This window comes from Adiantum capillus-veneris, chromosome 5, assembly GCF_014529385.1.
Source record: "Adiantum capillus-veneris isolate H3 chromosome 5, ASM1452938v2, whole genome shotgun sequence".
In the NCBI taxonomy this organism is placed as follows: domain Eukaryota; kingdom Viridiplantae; phylum Streptophyta; class Polypodiopsida; order Polypodiales; family Pteridaceae; genus Adiantum; species Adiantum capillus-veneris.
In genome coordinates, this window is record NC_140935.1 from 102,242,316 (window position 1) to 102,262,023 (window position 19,708).

The window sequence follows — 19,708 nt, forward strand, 5'->3', positions numbered from 1 at the left end:
CTACAACGCAGGACTTTCATTTTTTTGAAAATTTTGGAGAGACACACTGCCCACTCTTCACCATACTTCTGTATGACAATCATGTAGATCGTGCACTATCTACTTTTTTGATGATAATTCAAAATTTTCATGGTATGAAAAGTTTAACTACTATTCTTCTTTTGTTCGTAGTCCATCGAAAGAAAGCTTTTTGAAGTGGGTGCTTGTTCAAATGAAACCACTACAAATACGGTGAGTGCCCTATCTTCATGTGTACATTGCACTAGTGTTTTACACCGGAAAAAAAGTATTTGATTCTACTGTGATAATTACAATCTGATTTTCACATTAAAAAATATGTTTCAAAAAAAATCTTTTATGTTCATTTTGATGTATTATTTACGCTCTAAAAAAAATCTTCAATAGCATCTCCAATTCGAGAAAATAAAATTGTCACGACAAGTTTGTTGTGGTGATCCTCCCCAATCCGAAGACCACCAGCGTGCGAGCTTCCCCGTGCGCAGGTAAGCCTACTACCTACATACGGCGTGCGGAAACAAAGAGAGAGAGAGAGAGAGAGAGAGAGAGAGAGAGAGAGAGAGAGAGAGAGCAGTCCGTGGAGATTGCTGGCGTAAAGCAAAGCTTGTGAAGGAGAACAGCGACCCTGAACACGCTTAGAAAGTTCATTGTACCCTCACAAACCCATGAATACTAGCTCAAAGAATATCACACATCAGTTGGTTTCACAAGTACCGTACAAAGGGAAACTGGCATGAGAAAATGTGTCCTTTCTTACCGCTTAGATGCCTGACGACCAGTGTTCGGGAAAAATGTGTCTCAGCTTAATATCGTGCCATTTTCAATTTCCAAAATGCCGGTTCACGGCAAGGGGAAAAGTAGAAATTCTGCCCCATAATAGAGAAAAATAGTGTAAAAACCTGAAAAAGTAGGCTAATTTTCTAAAATTTCCTCTTGGAAAATTCAAGGAAAGATATTTTGTATGTTTGGAAAAATGATTTCTCCCGAACACTGTTGACGACCATCTACATTTTCCAATGGTTGGAATGATTCCTTCATTTGAAAGATTACCAAGTTTTGCATGTCAAGGGGGTGCACGTCTATATCTATACTATATATAAAGCGGGGAGGGATTCCAATCCCCGCCCCCTTGGCCACGCGTCAACAGCTCCATCCGACTCTCCCTCAAGAGAGTGCGCTTTACAGCACGACGATTGCACATGAGACATAATGGAGAGAGAGAGAGAGAGAGAGAGAGAGAGAGAGAGAGAGAGAGAGAGAGAGAGAGAGAGAGAGAGAGAGAGAGATTGAATTCTCGTCCACGGGGTTATGGGACAAGAAAACAATGCATTACAAAAGGTTCCTTCTAAGCGAGGGGATTGTCAGATACATCTTGTTTAAGGACTGAGGGTCTAGTGAGGGGTGAACAAAAGACAAAACTTAAAAACCTAAGGGTGGGTAGGTGAGAGGGGAAACATTTTGGGAGTGTGAAACTCCTGAATAATGGCTTTACCTTCTCGATAGACTGCCCATTTTCCTGCCGTGCGCGCTGTTCGCACCTTTTGTAGTTCTACCTTCTTCTACTTGAGCTGGCCGGGGAAAGATCTTCTGCAAACTAGATTGTAGTGCCCTTGAGAAGCCTTGATTGCTCAAGGAGTTTAATTCGGTCCACTTTGGTCTTGAAAGTGAGGATCGCATGTGAGAGAGAGAGAGAGAGGTGCGGCCGCCGGAGGCGGCGCCTCTAGACTAGTAAAGCTCTAAAACTTAATGACCTCGAGCTGGACCATCCTTGTTTTTATTTTTTGCTTTCTTTAGGGTTGTGTTGTTAATGACTAGGAACAAATGCAGAGAGACATCACTATAGATACATAGATATGTAGAGGTAGTTATGCATCTCGTATGAACACACTCAATCTATTGTTTATTTATTTAACTTACTCATTGTACCTGTTGACATAGTTTATTTAATTGGGTTGGGCAATTTCATAAGAGCAGTATATAAAAGCCCCTTGGTCCCTTGGCCATCACTTTGTATTTATCTGGTCATACTTAGTTGGATCAACCTCTCTCTCTCTCTCTCTCTCTCTCTCTTGCATGACTTCTACGGTGAGCATTTCTCATATCTATGCTTCCACATTGTGCTATTCTGATATGGTATCAGGCGTCTTTGGCTCATGAACCTAGGCAATGGCAAAGAATTGTGTGGAGAAGAAGGCGACACAAGCTCATATTTGTTAGACCAATTACTCAACGACATATCAGATTCACGCTGAGGTCTTCAAAAGCAGTTTTTATTTATGCTGGCTTTCGATTATCACTGGCATTTGTAATTAATGCGGCCAACAGGTCATCATGAGAGCATTCATTCACTCAGCCAATTGTCTCCGGTCCTGCAAGCTCTTAATTGAGCGCCAGCATCAAGTAGTGCACTCCAAATAGCACAATCTCTGAGCATGGCAACGGTAGGAAGGTTCTAGCCGGGTATTGATGTGTTGCTGCGTTTGCATTATTTGCAATTGACTCAATTGTGATGCCAGTAGAGATTGCTTACGAGGAGGATGTCACAGATTGATGACGTGGTATGACCACCCGCGAACAGTATGGCTGTTGATGTGGCACGCTATACGGATTTCCGTAAATCACGCTGACATGCTGACGTGGCTTGGCGTACGGATTTCCAAACTTTACGCTGGCTACCTTTTTGGCAGATTTGAGAGCTAGTTGCTTTTAAGCCTCATTGCTTTTGAGTTTTATTGCTTTTGGGGGCTCTGCTTTTGGCATCCCTATGTAAGAATAAAAGAAGTTCAAGGGCCTCACTTCTGGACGCAAAGTCATAAGAGCTGAGGAGGATCGCATGAATCTTGAAAGTGAGGATCGCATGTGAGAGAGAGAGAGAGAGAGGTGCGGCCGCCGGAGGCGGCGCCTCTAGACTAGTAAAGCTCTAAAACTTAATGACCTCGAGCTGGACCATCCTTGTTTTTATTTTTTGCTTTCTTTAGGGTTGTGTTGTTAATGACTAGGAACAAATGCAGAGAGACATCACTATAGATACATAGATATGTAGAGGTAGTTATGCATCTCGTATGAACACACTTAATCTATTGTTTATTTATTTAACTTACTCATTGTACCTGTTGACATAGTTTATTTAATTGGGTTGGGCAATTTCATAAGAGCAGTATATAAAAGCCCCTTGGTCCCTTGGCCATCACTTTGTATTTATCTGGTCATACTTAGTTGGATCAACCTCTCTCTCTCTCTCTCTCTCTCTCTCTCTCTCTCTCTCTCTCTCTCTCTCTGCGCGCCACTGCTGCTGCCCCCTGTGCGCGCCACCGCTGCTGCTGTTTCACCCCCTGCGCGCGCCACTGTTGCTGCTGCTGAACCCGTTGTGGCTGACCTGTTGCGACTGCACGCTGCCAAGGCTGTAGCACTTGCTGCTGCCTCACTGTTGCAGCATTACCAAGTGCACCAGGCCCGCTGCCCCCAATCTCTCACACACGGATACATACCCACACACACACTACACACATACACGCATACACACAAGTACTCCCTCTCTTCCCCTTCTCCCCTCTTCTTCACAATATGAAGAGAGGGTAGTTATGAAGACAGCCATGTCTTCCCCCATCATCAAGACGCCGGCATCGACAATGAAGACAACCTTCATGCTCACGAACAAGAGGCTTGCACAATTGGAGAAGGACATGAAAGAATGGCGGATGGAGAGAGAGATATGGGAGGAGGAGAAAGCCACCCTCATCAAGCTATGGAACGAAGAGAAAGAGGACATGAGAGCGGAAATCCAAAATCTCAAAGAGGAGAAGGAGAGAAGGGAACGGGAGAACGGGAAGGAGAGGGAGAGATGGAGGAAAGAGCAAGAAGAGATGAAGGCACAAATCGATCTCCTTCATGCTTCCATCACATCCCTCACTCCCGAAGAAGGAGAGATTAAAGAGGAGGCTAAGGAAGCCCTCAAGGAGGAGATCACCAAAGCCCTCACCGCAAGCATTGAGGACAAATTAGAGGCCACCAAAGAAGGATGGGTCGAAGTGGTCAAAAAGAACATCAAGAAGGTTGCAAGAGAGGAAGCCCAAAAAGATGAGGTACTCATCGTACACACAACCATCGAGGAGGAGAAGATGCGACAAGCTCGCCGTCTCAATGTGCGAGTGACCGGCATCAAAGAAGAAGAAGGGTCTACACCCGAGAGCGATGGGAAAGCTTTATGCAAGAAAGTGGGATACAAGGAAGAAGAAATCCCTTTCTCCAAAGTTTGGAGAGCTGGCAAAGATCCAAAGAAGAGAGCTCTCATCCTCCAATTCGCCTCCGAGGAGTCTCGAACTTCTTTCCTCCGAAAGAGGGTCATCTTGAGAGGGCTAGAAGGCCCCCCGATTTATCTTGATGATGACCTCACAAAGATGCAACAAGATCACCGTCGCGCGTGCATGCCTAGAGTCCACCAAGCCCGCAAAGAAGGGAAGAAGGCAGTATATCGAGATGGTAGGGTTATCATTGATGGCAAGACCATCGCATAGGGACTCGCGGCCTGTGGGACACACGAGGAGATTCATGTCACGGTTTGGAATTGCAATGGAGACCTATGGACACACCCAGAGAGACTTGAGGAGGTGATGAGAGGTCGAGACATCATTCTACTTACAGAGACACACGAGAGCCCAGAGAGAGGGCTACCACGGATACATGGATTCCAGTGGGAGTCTCTACATCGGGGATGTATGCGCCAGCACACCACTCGTGGCTCAGGAGGAGTGGCCATACTCTTTAGACAGGGGCTTCACAGCAGACTACAGATTGTTGCCCGGGACCCACAGGCCCGCTACATGTGGATTCGCCTCGAGCTCTCACGAGACAGGATCGTCTACATTGCCCTTTGCTACTTTGCTCCCACAGGCTCCAGATTCGCCCCTATTGAGCAGGAGTCACCGTACGCATGCCTCACGGAGGAGATTATGGAGTACTCCACACTGGGTGAAGTCTTCCTTATGGGAGACTTCAATGCTCGTACGCGCAGTGAGCAGTGTGAGGCATATGACCACGAGGACCCAGAGGCACTACACACTCTAGATGAGGAGGCTACTATGAGAGATACAGCAGACAGAGCTCCAGTCACAGCCTACGGACGACATCTACTTCGACTTTGCTCCCAGCACCGTCTCGTTATTTATAACGGGATGGTCCAGTGGCCCACCTCAGGGGGCCTGACTTGTATGCCACATGGAGTTGCAAAGGGAGGGGGGAGTACAGTCGACTATATTCTGGGACCCAGGGAGGCTACACACCTTATCACATCCTTCACCATTCCACCCATACCCATCGGAGCCGACCACACATACCTCTCTTTCTCCATCACCGGAGATACCATCCCACACAGCTCCACAGCACACACTCCACACACCACCATCGATTTCACACATGAGCTAGCCTCTCTTTACTCGGCCGAGGTCGAGCATGGCCTATGCCTCCTCCACCCATCCACACCACTCTCAGTTCTCACATCACATATCTCTTCCGTTCTCCACACTTCAGCTATTAGCTCCTTTCCACACACCACTCACACAGGACGCACTCCCCCCCCCGGGACTATGCCTCAGAACCGCTGGTATGATGATGAGTGCAGAGAGCTATACCGATGCCTCCGCGCACAGCGAGCCTTAGGAGAGATCACAGAGAGAGAGGCCAGACGGCATATGAAGACGCTGACACGCCAAAAGCGGCGAGCATTCGAAGAGGCACAGGAGCTTGAGCTATACCGCCTATTCATGAGCATGGATAGCGCGACGGCATGGCGCACCCTGCGCGAGCCACGTCCGACTACAGCTATTGAGGATCCACAGATATGGCATGATTATGCAGAGCGACTTTACGAGGTGCCAGGACAGCCTCCTATCCCACAGCCACACGAGCCACGCCCCACGTGCTCCTCCTTCTTTACAACACAGATGGTAGAGAGGGCCATACGCCGCATGCAGCACAGACGATCAGCTGACCATACTGGATTACAGAGTGAGCACATCATTTATGCGGCCTCCACTATAGCCCCGTTGATTGCACATGTCTTCAACCGGGCTATAGGGGAGGGCTTCCCAGAGGAGTGGACACAGCACACCATAGTGCCTATCCACAAATCTGGCGACACCTTGGATCCAGGGAACTACAGGACTATCATGATTGGCCACACGATGGCCAAGCTATATGGAGCAGTACTTGAGGCACAGCTCAGCTACTACGCAGAGATCGAGGGTTTACGAGCTCCAGGCCAGGCAGGTTTCAGACGAGCTTTCTCCACCACTGATCACATCTTCGTTCTGCGCTGCCTCATTGATGGGGCAAAGGCGCAGAAGAAGAGGCTTTACTGCTGCTTTGTGGATTTCCGCAAGGCCTTTGACATAGTCCCACGCGAGAGACTCTTCCAGCGCCTTCACAGCATTGGGGTACCAACAGAGATGATTTGGGCCATATATGCTCTCTATGAGAAGGTGACGGGTCGAGTTCGTTGCCCAGGCGGTTTTTCAGAGACCATTGCTAGCACCATTGGTGTTAAGCAAGGATGCCCACTCTCCCCGACACTCTTTGGGCTCTACATCGACGAGATCTCCGACTACATATTGCGAGCAGGGGGAGAGGGGAGCGACTTGGCAGGTACTCCGGTCCACATCATGTTATATGCTGATGATATTGTGTTGATTTCAGAGTCACCCGAGGGCTTGCAACGCCATCTTGAGGCCTTGGACGAATTCAACACACACAGGGGGTTGACTGTGAACCTTGGCAAAACCAAGGTTATGATCTTTCACACATCCAGTGCAGTGAGGAGCGCTGCCACATTCACAGCAGCAGGAGGACAGGTTGATGTAGTCACCTCCTATGTCTACCTTGGCATCACACTCACCAGCCTACCAGGACCCTTCACTATGAGGCAGGCTGCTGCTGACAGGCTCACCCGAGGATATGCAGCTCTGGCCATGCTAGAGCGGAGATGCCACCAGGCACACTTTCAGGAACCCTGCACGAAGGGGTGGCTTTTCGACACCTTAGTCACCCCGGCCTTGATGTACTCGGCGGCAGTATGGGCACCAGGATTGACAGCTGACCAGTGGACACAGCTTGAGAGGCCACAGATATGTATGATCTCACGCTTGCTCCGCAGCAAGAAGACAGTGCCACATGACATTATTAGAGCCGAGCTCGCCACACCACCCATGGTGGTAGAGGCACTATTCCAGACAGTCTGCTTCATCCAGAGGATGAGAGAGCTACCTCCTGACAGACTTACTCGTAGAGCATTTGAGGCAGCTATACAGCTATCAGAGAGTGGGCATGAGAGAGCATGGTACTCACAGGTCAGAGCATGGTTTGAGGGACACGGTCTTGACATGGAGAGCCTACCACCTTTCCAGTACGACCCCCACTCACCATATGTTCACCTCTCTCGCAGTGAGAGGAACTTGGTACTGAGACAGGATCTGTGGCAGCTATACACTAGGAGAGTCTGGGAGTCACCTGGCTTGGGGACGAGGATGTCAGATTACAGAGACCAGTTTCTCACCATATTGTCTGGGGGGTTCATACAGAGACCACGCTACATGGACACATATATGCCACATAGCTCACGGGTGGCGATTGGTCAGCTGAGAGTGGCTTCACACAGGTTAGAGATTGAGATCGGGAGACATACTGGTGTCCCCAGGGAGGAGCGCGTCTGCAGAGCCTGCACAGAGGAGGTGGAGATTGAGGAGCACTTTGTATGTAGATGCAGAGCATACCCTGAGATCAGAGGCAGGTATGAGGCCCTATTCAGAGGACAGCCCACTCTCCGAGAGATCATGGACTCTCGGGATCAGAGACAGCTCGGACGGTTCTTACTAGAGATACAGAGCCATCGGGACACACTACTACAGCCACACACAGCTACACAGACAGAGGGGAGACAGTCGCAGCTCACAGACTTCTTTCAGAGGATTACCGCTCCTCCACCACCAGACACTCAGAGGGGAGTGACACTCCCACAGGCGGAGGTGAGCCGAGCTAGACGACGACCACGAGTCACAGGCTACAGGGGCGCGCGCTCCCACCACCGACAGATCGAGGAGATCCGAGCCCGGGAGCGCCGTGCCACTGAGGAGCGAGTGGCCCAGATGAAGGCCGACCCGACAGCTTTCATCCGGGCAGCCTTGGCACCAGACCCGCCCATGTACCACATCTTACATCCCCCCATTAGTACAGGATGGAGCTAGATAGCTTGATGCATTCTCATGATTGTACTACCTTGAGCATATAGACATGCATATACCCCTAGAGATAGAGCTCCATCCCTCCTCAGATACCCCACTACCTACATTCAGTTCAGTTTTGTATCAGTTTTGTTTCATTTGTCTTTCCGATAGACGGATGACATACACACCATGTACATTTGATTTGTCTCATAGGCCGATTTCGGCCTGACATAGACGTTAAAAATCTTTCTTTCTTTTTCTCTCTCTCTCTCTCTCTCTCTCTCTCTCTCTCTCTTGCATGACTTCTACGGTGAGCATTTCTCATATCTATGCTTCCACATTGTGCTATTCTGATATGGTATCAGGCGTCTTTGGCTCATGAACCTAGGCAATGGCAAAGAATTGTGTGGAGAAGAAGGTGACACAAGCTCATATTTGTTAGACCAATTACTCAACGACATATCAGATTCACGCTGAGGTCTTCAAAAGCAGTTTTTATTTATGCTGGCTTTCGATTATCACTGGCGTTTGTAATTAATGCGGCCAACAGGTCATCATGAGAGCATTCATTCACTCAGCCAATTGTCTCCGGTCCTGCAAGCTCTTAATTGAGCGCCAGCATCAAGTAGTGCACTCCAAATAGCACAATCTCTGAGCATGGCAACGGTAGGAAGGTTCTAGCCGGGTATTGATGTGTTGCTGCGTTTGCATTATTTGCAATTGACTCAATTGTGATGCCAGTAGAGATTGCTTACGAGGAGGATGTCACAGATTGATGACGTGGTATGACCACCCGCGAACAGTATGGCTGTTGATGTGGCACGCTATACGGATTTCCGTAAATCACGCTGACATGCTGACGTGGCTTGGCGTACGGATTTCCAAACTTTACGCTGGCTACCTTTTTGGCAGATTTGAGAGCTAGTTGCTTTTAAGCCTCATTGCTTTTGAGTTTTATTGCTTTTGGGGGCTCTGCTTTTGGCATCCCTATGTAAGAATAAAAGAAGTTCAAGGGCCTCACTTCTGGACGCAAAGTCATAAGAGCTGAGGAGGATCGCATGAATCTTGAAAGTGAGGATCGCATGTGAGAGAGAGAGAGAGAGAGGTGCGGCCGCCGGAGGCGGCGCCTCTAGACTAGTAAAGCTCTAAAACTTAATGACCTCGAGCTGGACCATCCTTGTTTTTATTTTTTGCTTTCTTTAGGGTTGTGTTGTTAATGACTAGGAACAAATGCAGAGAGACATCACTATAGATACATAGATATGTAGAGGTAGTTATGCATCTCGTATGAACACACTTAATCTATTGTTTATTTATTTAACTTACTCATTGTACCTGTTGACATAGTTTATTTAATTGGGTTGGGCAATTTCATAAGAGCAGTATATAAAAGCCCCTTGGTCCCTTGGCCATCACTTTGTATTTATCTGGTCATACTTAGTTGGATCAACCTCTCTCTCTCTCTCTCTCTCTCTCTCTCTCTCTCTCTCTCTCTCTCTCTCTCTCTCTGCGCGCCACTGCTGCTGCCCCCTGTGCGCGCCACCGCTGCTGCTGTTTCACCCCCTGCGCGCGCCACTGCTGCTGCTGCTGAACCCGTTGTGGCTGACCTGTTGCGACTGCACGCTGCCAAGGCTGTAGCACTTGCTGCTGCCTCACTGTTGCAGCATTACCAAGTGCACCAGGCCCGCTGCCCCCAATCTCTCACACACGGATACATACCCACACACACACTACACACATACACGCATACACACAAGTACTCCCTCTCTTCCCCTTCTCCCCTCTTCTTCACAATATGAAGAGAGGGTAGTTATGAAGACAGCCATGTCTTCCCCCATCATCAAGACGCCGGCCATGTCTTCGGGTTCTTGAGGTTCTTGTGGTTCTTCTTTCGCTTGCAATCTGTGTTAGAGAAGGATCTTCTCTTCACCCAAGTTCTTCTCTTTTCCGCAGGCGCACCCCTTGGCGGCCTCGCGCTCACACCAAGGTTGCTTTTTTCCACGTCACGTCGATTGGCCGGCCGCTAAGTGCACGGTCCGCTCTCAATGAGTGAAAAGAGGCACAAGGAGAGGCTGGACAAGCCCTTCTTTCTTGGGTTTCTTGTCACTCTTCAAAAACACGATTAGGAATCAACACGCCCAAGAGGTCTTGGGTTACATGCGACCGCAACAAGGAAAAAATTTTATGTGGTTCTTTCCTTGAGTTATACAAAACACTATCAAAGCTTTGATACCAATGTAAGGTGCAGCGGAAGTGAATGTTGAACTTTGCTCAAGATGAGTGCTCTGAATTGTGCTCAAGGGTTCCTTTTACTTACAGAAGGGAGAGCCTTCCGTTCCTTTAGTGAGAGAGTGCAATGGACACAAACAAAGTGAATAGACACTGTGAATGAAGGTGCATGAGACTGAGAAATAGAGAGAGAAGAATACGACACGAGGAAGTTGTCAAACCCTCCTTCAAGGGCCCCTCTCTTGATGGCGAGAGAGGTTTATGCTATTGATCGCACAATCTGATACAAGGTACTGATACTGTGAGTACTAAATGATGCTATGTCGATGTTGACAGTGAGGACGACGATGATGACGCTAAGGCTGAAAACTGAATGCTGCGAATCTGCAACTGTCGCACCAAGGCGGGGCTGATCTGCGGTGGACGCCAAGGGCGATAACTGCATGCAAATCGCTGGCTTACTGCTGTCTTCAAAAACGCTGGTCATGCTGTCCTAAAAACGCTGGTCATGCTGCTGTTTTGTTGCTGAAGAAAAACGCTGCTTTGAAAGGCTGAAACCGCTGATCTGTAGGGCTGTAAACGCTGATCTGTAGGGCTGAAAACGTTGGACTGCAGTGGCTAGAAATCGCTGTCTTTAAGGCTTCAAAAACGCTGGTTCTACTGCTTGAAAAACGCTGAAGTGGAGGGCCTTCAAAATGCTGGGCTTTGATGGTTCTTGCTTGAGAAGTTGCTTGTTGAGCAATGCTCCTGCTGGCTATTCTGCTGTGGAATGCTAGCCCTGGTTTCCTTATGTATTATCTTATGCAAATTGCCCTACCCAGTTCCCAACAAAAGTCACTAAAAAATAATAAGTGAAAAATGTTAAAAATAGGGAAAATAGGTTCTGTGCACTGGAAAATACTCCTGATGGATTCTAATGGAAAATAGGTTCTGTGCACTGGAAAATACTCCTGATGGATTCTAATAGGTTCTGTGCACTGGAAAATACTCCTGTCTGCGAACACTCACAAAAGTGCTAGATCACTTTCTATTCTAGACTGACTTGACTGAACTGAACCCTGGTCGTGCTGTAGCTTGTCCACGGACACATAGGGTTGAATGTGTCACGTGATATCCCCTCTTTTTCAAAGTGAGGTACTGGTTCCGAACCGTATGGCGTCGAAGGAGATTGCCAACAACAGCCGGAATCCTCGAAAGGACTCTTCGCCGGCCCACTCTGAGGTGTGGGTCGTGTGATACTTGAACTTCATAAATGTCTGCAACGCTTGCTTCTTTTGCCCGCGCCAAAAGCGACACAAAGTCATCTGTGGCTTCTTCAATGCTTCAACTTGGTCTTTAGTCATGCGTCTACCTTCTTCAAGAATCTCCATGGTTGAAAATTCCTGAAACCACTTCCAACACAAAAACATGAACATACCCATTCCATGTAAAGTGAGTGGAGATAATCTGGTCTTCCTCAAAGACTGTACATGCAATGTATGAACAAATAGACGGAGTGCCAAACCGTTCACCACACACACGCAAACAATGAGATCGAATCTTGTCTTTCTGATCCAAATCAATCAACTGTGGCATTTCACAACGGAAATGCCCATGCTTGGTGCTCACTTCTTCTTGTGCTCTTTCCATGACTGTGTCATGCCAAGGAAGAGACATCGAATGTGACTTCCTTGACTGCAAACATTTTAGCTTTCCATGAACAATCCGCATACATCCATGCTCATTAATGAGCGAAACGTGCTCAACGTACAATATGTCATGCCTAGGAAAAGGGATCACATAAAGACGCCGATAAAAATACAGGAAACGATCACGAATGAAACGCTCGAACAATGCCTGCTGATTAATCATTCGTACACATAATACTTCCTATGGGGGTTCTCTGGACCTAGGCTCGAGAGCCAAGATTGGTTCTTCCTGAGGGGGTTCTTTGTACCTAGGCTTGAGAGCCAAGATCGGTTCTTCCTGAGGGGGTTCTTTGGACCTTGACTCGAGAGCCAAGATCGGTGCTTCGTGATTGATCGTCTCTGCAATGAGGTTAGCTTCACTAGAGAAAGTATCAACTAACACATCATGCTTGTGAACAATTTCATCTTCATGCAAATCATCATGCTTGTCACTATCATGCAATTCATCGTGCTTGTCATTATCATCCAAATCATCATGCTCATGATTATCATTCAAATCATCATGCTTATCATCATGCTAATCATGTGTCATGCTCTGGAGAAGACAAGACTGATAGAGTCTCCTTCTCCTGGTTCTTTGCAATCTTCGCCTGCACATTAGAAATGAGAGATGGAGAATGAACAACTTTCTCTCCACGAATGACAATGGGAGAATCACTTTTGGCATTGAAAGTGAACGTATTTTTCCGCCCAATCAATGAGAGGGTTATGTTCACGAAACCATCGAATGCCCAAAAGCATATCACATTCGGAAAGAGGAGAGACTACAAATTTTCTGCGGAAGGACACTTGTTGAATAGTGAACAACACATCAAGGCACTCTTGCGTGATGAGAGAGTCCATACCGGGAGAGAAGCCAGACACGTCGAAAGGAGATGTCTTGCGAACCTCCAAGTGGGCTCTTTCGACAAGAGAGTGTTGCTAAATTGGCTTTATTTGACAGAAAAATAATTCTTAATGACTTATTGGATTTATAAGTGAGAGGGTTTTCTCGCTTGGAACACCAAGAAAATAATTCTAAATGAATTATTGGAATTTTAAGTGAGAGGGTTTCTCTCACTGGAGACATCCGAGTACAGAGTATCCCTAGTGCGTCATTCAAAGTAATGACAGGAGCACTGTGAAAGGGAATATCTGTAAGGCCACCAGGAACGGGTACTTCTGATGCGTCACAACGGATGGGTGACAGGGAGCATCAGTAAGAAGTATCCGACCATCCGGGAACGGACATCTCTGATGCGTCATAGGATAGGTGACATACAACATCGTGAAGGGGATTGTACCGTAAGTTCGGTAGGAAAGAACTAGGTGATGGGTAATCTGATGCGTCACAAGGTGGGTGACGGGTGCATCGAAAAGGGAATATCCATAGTCGAGAGGAAATCCAAACTGGAAAAGAGGAATACGCGTAAAGATGCAAGCACAAGAATAAAGATGGGTTTTGAGAAGCTTTTCTTAAAAAGCGGAAAATTTTAACGAGTTTTCCGGGAAGAGCAAATGCTTTCCTGCGAGGAATCTATGTATGCATTGCATTTGTGCATGTGGTTGCATCCAGGGACGCTTGGGAAGTGTTGTGAAAAACATTGTTTTAAACTTATAAGGTTTTATTGAGTTTTTGGGCAGGTTCAGACCAATTTTAAAATATGCCGGCCATCCACTTAATAAGTGGGCAGCCACTTAGAAAATAAAGCAACAAAACCAGCCAACGAATTCTCTCTCCCCATTTCAAGTAGAACAGAAGAAAAAAAAAAAAAAACGGCCACGATCTCTGCGCAAGCAGCTATTCGTGCCGTGGTCAAGGAGCTGTAAAAGCACCACATGCCCTCATTGAAAAAGGGGTTGCCAGCGCCAGCAAGAGAAGACTCTGCCGCCAGAAGACGCGAAGACTCTACCGCCAGAAGACGCGAGAGATCGCGTGAGACTACGAAGCACGGAAGTCGCTTTTCCCGCGCAAGAGCGACAGGTATCTATTGTGGATTCGCCATACGAATTGTTGTCGCGTGTTTGCATGTGTGTTTGCAGGTACTTCATCGCGAAGGAGAAGCGAGAAGGCTTCGGCCTACGCTTGGGAATTCTGGAAACGGAATTCGGAAATTGTCTGTGGAGTCTCGACTCCGAGTACAGACGGAAAAAGGATTGAGAGCTCGTCTCTGGGATTTCCCTTACAGGAAGGAACGACCATTGAGTTAGAGAATTAGAACGGAGGGGTTTTCTCCGGTTCTTGTGCTTGTAAAAGGATTCTCCGTAATAAAGGATTCTCTCTAAGGGGGGGAGGGACCAACCCATCTTCTGGTCCCAATACTGTGTCAATCTTCTCACTCTCTATCTCTCTCTCTATCTATTTCTCTCTATATCTTTGGCTTCAATATTAAGTGATAAATTCTATTTATCCGAGTATATTTTATATTGTTATGCGCTCCCGTTTGTGACAGTGGTATCAGAGCATGGTCTCCTCTCTTTCTTTGTAAAGGAGGACGACTCTGGGGAGATACGGGAAGAAGCCATGACAAGCCAAGAGAGAAGCAAGCAGACGGAAACCTAAGTCCTGCAGGAAAAAGCTCGTAGAGTTGGAAATTTTTTTCTCTCTGCAAGAAGTCGACACAGGACTTGGGATTCTCTGAGAAGGAAACAAGAGCACGATGCTCAAGAGCCTAGAGAATCCAAGGAGCGGAATGCTCGAGATCCTTCAGAATCCAGAAAATATCCATGAACATCAATCCATAACCATAGCCAAGACATCCCGTCATTCCGGGAAGGATATGAAAAAGGTCTTTATACCTCAGAACACTCCGATCAAGTTTGATACTTTTGACGGATGGGAAGATGTCCCAAAAGCTAACGCTTTCATTCGACAGTTTGAAGTAGCCTTTGCAAAAGCGTCGAAGGTGAGGCATGTGACCAAACACCTCAAGGGGATTGCAAGTACTTGGTGGTATACCACGGCTCTGCAAGGACTTACAACAAGACTTGGATTCAATTCAAGGCTGAATTTTCCGACAAATTTTTTTCCTCTACGCTTTGAGGAAGGCATCCAAGAAGATTGGGATCGGTTTGCCCAATAGGAACACGAGCGAGTCAAAGCAAGTAGTGGTTCACTCTTGCCAAGGTAGCTCCACTCTCGACCCTCTCTGAGGGAGGAAAGATAAAGAAATTCAACAAAGGATTTTTGCCCGAATTTTGTAGACGCATCTGCAAGATACTTTGCAACAAATGGTGGAGTCAGCAATACAAGCTGAAAGTGTACATCTCAGTGTACATAGAATCTAATCCCCACAGTGGGACGGGAACCATTGAACACAGAAACAACGAACTTTTGTTACCTCTCCTCGAAGGATACATTGCTATCCGGAGAAAGTATGGAGTAAGGGAATTCAATCTATAACTCCTGAGATTTTGAACAAAAGATCCTCAAACTTTAAGTGAGAGGGCAAGTCTTTGATCAAAGTTAAATCTTTGAGGGATTTGAAAACTGCGTATTGCTTTTATGCACGAGATATGCACGTGTCTAACCAGGACAATCACTCTCGAGTGGTTGAGTCAGAACATTGTTTTATATGATGAACTGCTTTGCTTAACCATCCGGAAGGTCCATGATTGATTTGGTATCCGGTAGTTCTCCAGCAAATTGCCTGCTACTACTGTGGGTAGGAAATTATGAAGGAACCATTCTGAGTTTCCAAGCAAATAAAAGCTTTCATTAAGCTTAAATACTCTTTAAGCCCACATCCCCTACCCGGTAAGGGAAGATATGGTAGTGCTTTTCGCACAAGTGAAGGAGTACTCTCTTTACGAGGAAGGAACAAACAACTACTAAGGCTTGTGCTCGAGGAATCCAAGGATTGAAATCCTAGTTATTTGATGAGCGGGTTTTGTTCTGAGATTGAGCCAAGGGATCGTCAGGTTGAGCGTCTTCGCTCTAAGGATCTAACGAAGGGAAGGTAATTTCCCAGGCTCAGTGAAACTTAGGTACACCTTTGGGTACATGGATAACACGAAGATGCAGACCTATGCTAAGGAACTAGACGGGAGTTTGTTATACTCTATTGAGCGCCTTTTTGTGCGCAAGGATATTCCGACACGAGAATCTCTATTTGAGATGTGTTCGGTAGAAGGACTTTGAGTCTCTACGGAGAAGAGGTTTAATATCCTCAGGACTTATAGCGCAAGATTATGCGCAAGGACAGATACCTAGATTGATTTCTAGGAGGATTATTCTTCTTGGGATTGAGAAGGTGGAGTTGAGTTAACAGATTCTCGGATGAGGAAACTTCCAATCTGTTGGAAAAACGCGAATGACGAGCTCTTACATGGCTCGTAAGTTTGATGATTGGTGAAGGATATCCTCGAGGTACCACAGGAAGCACATGAACCGGTAAGGTAAGTATTGAATTCTTGAATTTTTGTTTAATATAATTTTTAAGTTCTCTTTTGAGAAAGGACTAGCTCAACTCACCTTTGAGCAAGATTTGAAATTTTCCGGTTTCTCCTCGACAGTTCAGTTGGACCTCTACAATTGAGGACAACTGTTTATAAGTGAGAGGGATGTTGCTAAATTGGCTTTATTTGACAGAAAAATAATTCTTAATGAATTATTGGATTTATAAGTGAGAGGGTTTTCTCGCTTGGAACACCAAGAAAATAATTCTAAATGAATTATTGGAATTTTAAGTGAGGGTTTCTCTCACTGGAGACATCCGAGTACAGAGTATCCCTAGTGCGTCATTCAAAGTAATGACAGGAGCACTGTGAAAGGAAATATCTGTAAGGCCACCAGGAACGGGTACTTCTGATGCGTCACAACGGATGGGTGACAGGGAGCATCAGTAAGAAGTATCCGACCATCCGGGAACGGACATCTCTGATGCGTCATAGGATAGGTGACATACAGCATCATGAAGGGGATTGTACCGTAAGTTCGGTAGGAAAGAACTAGGTGATGGGTAATCTGATGCGTCACAAGGTGGGTGACGGGTACATCGAAAAGGGAATATCCATAGTCGAGAGGAAATCCGAACTGGAAAAGAGGAATACGCGTAAAGATGCAAGCACAAGAATAAAGATGGGTTTTGAGAAGCTTTTCTTAAAAAGCAGAAAATTTTAACGAGTTTTCCAGGAAGAGCAAATGCTTTCCTGCGAGGAATCTATGTTTGCATTGCATTTGTGCATGTGGTTGCATCCAGGGACGTCTAGGAAGTGTTGTGAAAAGCATTGTTTTAAACTTATTGAGTTTTTTGGCAGGTTCAGACCAATTTTAAAATATGCCGGCCATCCACTTAATAAATGGGCAGCCACTTAGAAAATAAAGCAACAAAACCAGCCAACGAATTCTCTCTCCCTATTTCAGGTAGAACAGAAGAAAAGAAAAAAAAAAACGGCCGCGATCTCTGCGCGAGCAGCTATTCGTGCCGTGGTCAAGGAGCTATAAAAGCACCACATGCCCTCACTGAAAAAGGGGTTGCCAATGCCAACAAGAGAAGACTCTGCCACCAGAAGACGCGAAGACTCTACCGCCAGAAGACGCGAGAGATCGCGTGAGACTACGAAGCACGAAAGTCGCTTTTCCCGCGCAAGAGTGATAGGTATCTATTGTGGATTCGCCATACGAATTGTTGTCGCGTATTTGCATGTGTGTTTGCAGGTACTTCATCGCGAAGGAGAAGCGAGAAGGCTTCGGCCTACGCTTGGGAATTCTGGAAACGGAATTCGGAAATTGTCTGTGGAGTCTCGACTCCGAGTACAAACGGAAAAAGGGTTGAGAGCTCGTCTCTCGGATTTCCCTTACAGGAAGGAACGACCATCGAGTCAGAGAATTAGAACGGAGGGGTTTTCTTCGGTTCTTGTGCTTGTAAAAAGATTCTCCGTAATAAAGGATTGTCTCTAAGGGGGGGGGGGGGGGACCAACCCATCTTCTGGTCCCCAGTACTGTGTCGATCTTCTCACTCTATCTCTCTCTCTATCTATTTCTCTCTATATCTTTGGCTTCAATATTAAGTGATAAATTCTATTTATCCGAGTATATTTTATATTGTTATGCGCTCCCGTTTGTGACAGAGAGTCACTAACCAAATCATGCATACTGCCTAGGTCAACCAATATGACAAAATGCTGACCATTCACATGACCATAACACTTAATGAGAGACTCATCAATGGGAGGATCATGAGAGACTTGGGTCACACGTGTTCTCATTTATTGCATTGACAGAGGAAGTGGGTTCTTTGGGTTCTGTAGATTCATTCGATTCAAGCTTAGGACACGTTCTTTTTATGTGACCCTTAATGTGACAATGAAAACAATGACCTTCCTTAGAATAAGTGCTTTGCTCTTCCGACGTGGTGTATCCTTCTAAAATTCCTTGTTCGGCTTTTTCATTTGGAGTGAGCTTAGGTTTAGCAATTTTGTTAGCTTTACCCTTAGGTTCATTTGGAGAGTTCTTTTCTGGGAGACTATTGGAAGATTGGTTAGAAGAGTTACCGTTCTTACCATTCTTACCGTTTTGAGGGTTTTGCGAAGTCTGAGAGGTACTTGTGGAAGTCTTGTGTTCCTTAGGCTTTCCCTTGTTGTGCTTCATCTCCTGTGCGAGAGCAATCGCTACCGCCTTGTTGAGATCAATTGGGTCGAGGACTTCGACATGAAACCTGATATAGTCGTCCAACCCGAAAATGAAAGCCTCCTTGCGCTCATCATCCGATTTGCGTAATTGGGTGCCGAGCTGCAAAACACGATTAGAGAAAGATATAACTAGCATACCATTTTGCTTGAGAGCGCGCCAATCGTCCTTCAATCGTGCGAGGTACTGTGGTGGCATGAACCGCGCCTTGAGCTTGTCTTGGAAGTCGGCCCAATTGAAGGAAACTGGTGCGTCTTCATCGGCTTCCTCTAGGTGCACGGCCAACTGTGCCTCTTGTCATGCGTGGTACCAATTTATGGCATCACCGACAAGATACATGGCTGCCGTCAAAACCTTGCTATTCCTTGTCTTCTTAGTTGTCGCAAAGTAAGCATTAAATCGATGCAACCAAGAATGAATAATCGTGGCATCCATCTTACCATCATACTTACTGAACGTGATCTTCTCTGTCACGGGGTTGTTGGAGTCTGAATCGCGGCTTGCGCCACTTGAAGAACCACCAACATCTTTGGCCGGCTCGGGTTTCGAGGCGAGGACATGTAGGACCAAGTCGTTCATGCGTTGTTCTCTCTGGGTCTCACGCTCTAACTCCAAGGCGCTTTTCTTTCTTCGCCTGCGTCACGCTTGCGCTCCAAGGCCACTCTTCTTTCTTTGCCTGCGTCTCGCTCGCGCTCCAAGGCTGCCATTTTGTCTTTGTGCTCACGATCCAAGTCCTTTTTCTTTTCGGCCACCAAGGGTGCTTGTTCCAGGTTGGCCTTTTTTTCTGCTTTTCTTGCTCTTTTTCTTTCTTCTTGTTCCTCGGCCGCCAAGTGTGCTTCGCGATCCAAGGCACGGCGATCCGCTTCTTGTTGTGCCATCGCAACGCGATTCGCTTCTTGTTGTTGAGCCATTGCAACGTGATTTGCTTCTTGTTGTTGTGCCATCATCTC

General features: G+C 46.6%; 1 protein-coding gene across 2 annotated transcripts in view; it reads left to right on the forward strand.

Annotated features, from left to right (window-relative positions):
• Positions 1–364: 364 nt before the first annotated feature.
• LOC147457840 (uncharacterized) overlaps positions 365–19,708 on the forward strand; it is a 65,243-nt gene continuing 45,899 nt past the window's right edge. The window contains exon 1 of one of the 2 annotated variants that reach the window (XM_086512631.1): positions 365–503. The gene's annotated coding sequence lies outside the window, so the exon portion shown is untranslated. The remainder of the gene's footprint in view (positions 504–19,708) is intronic. The other variant, XM_086512632.1, reaches the window with a different exon arrangement.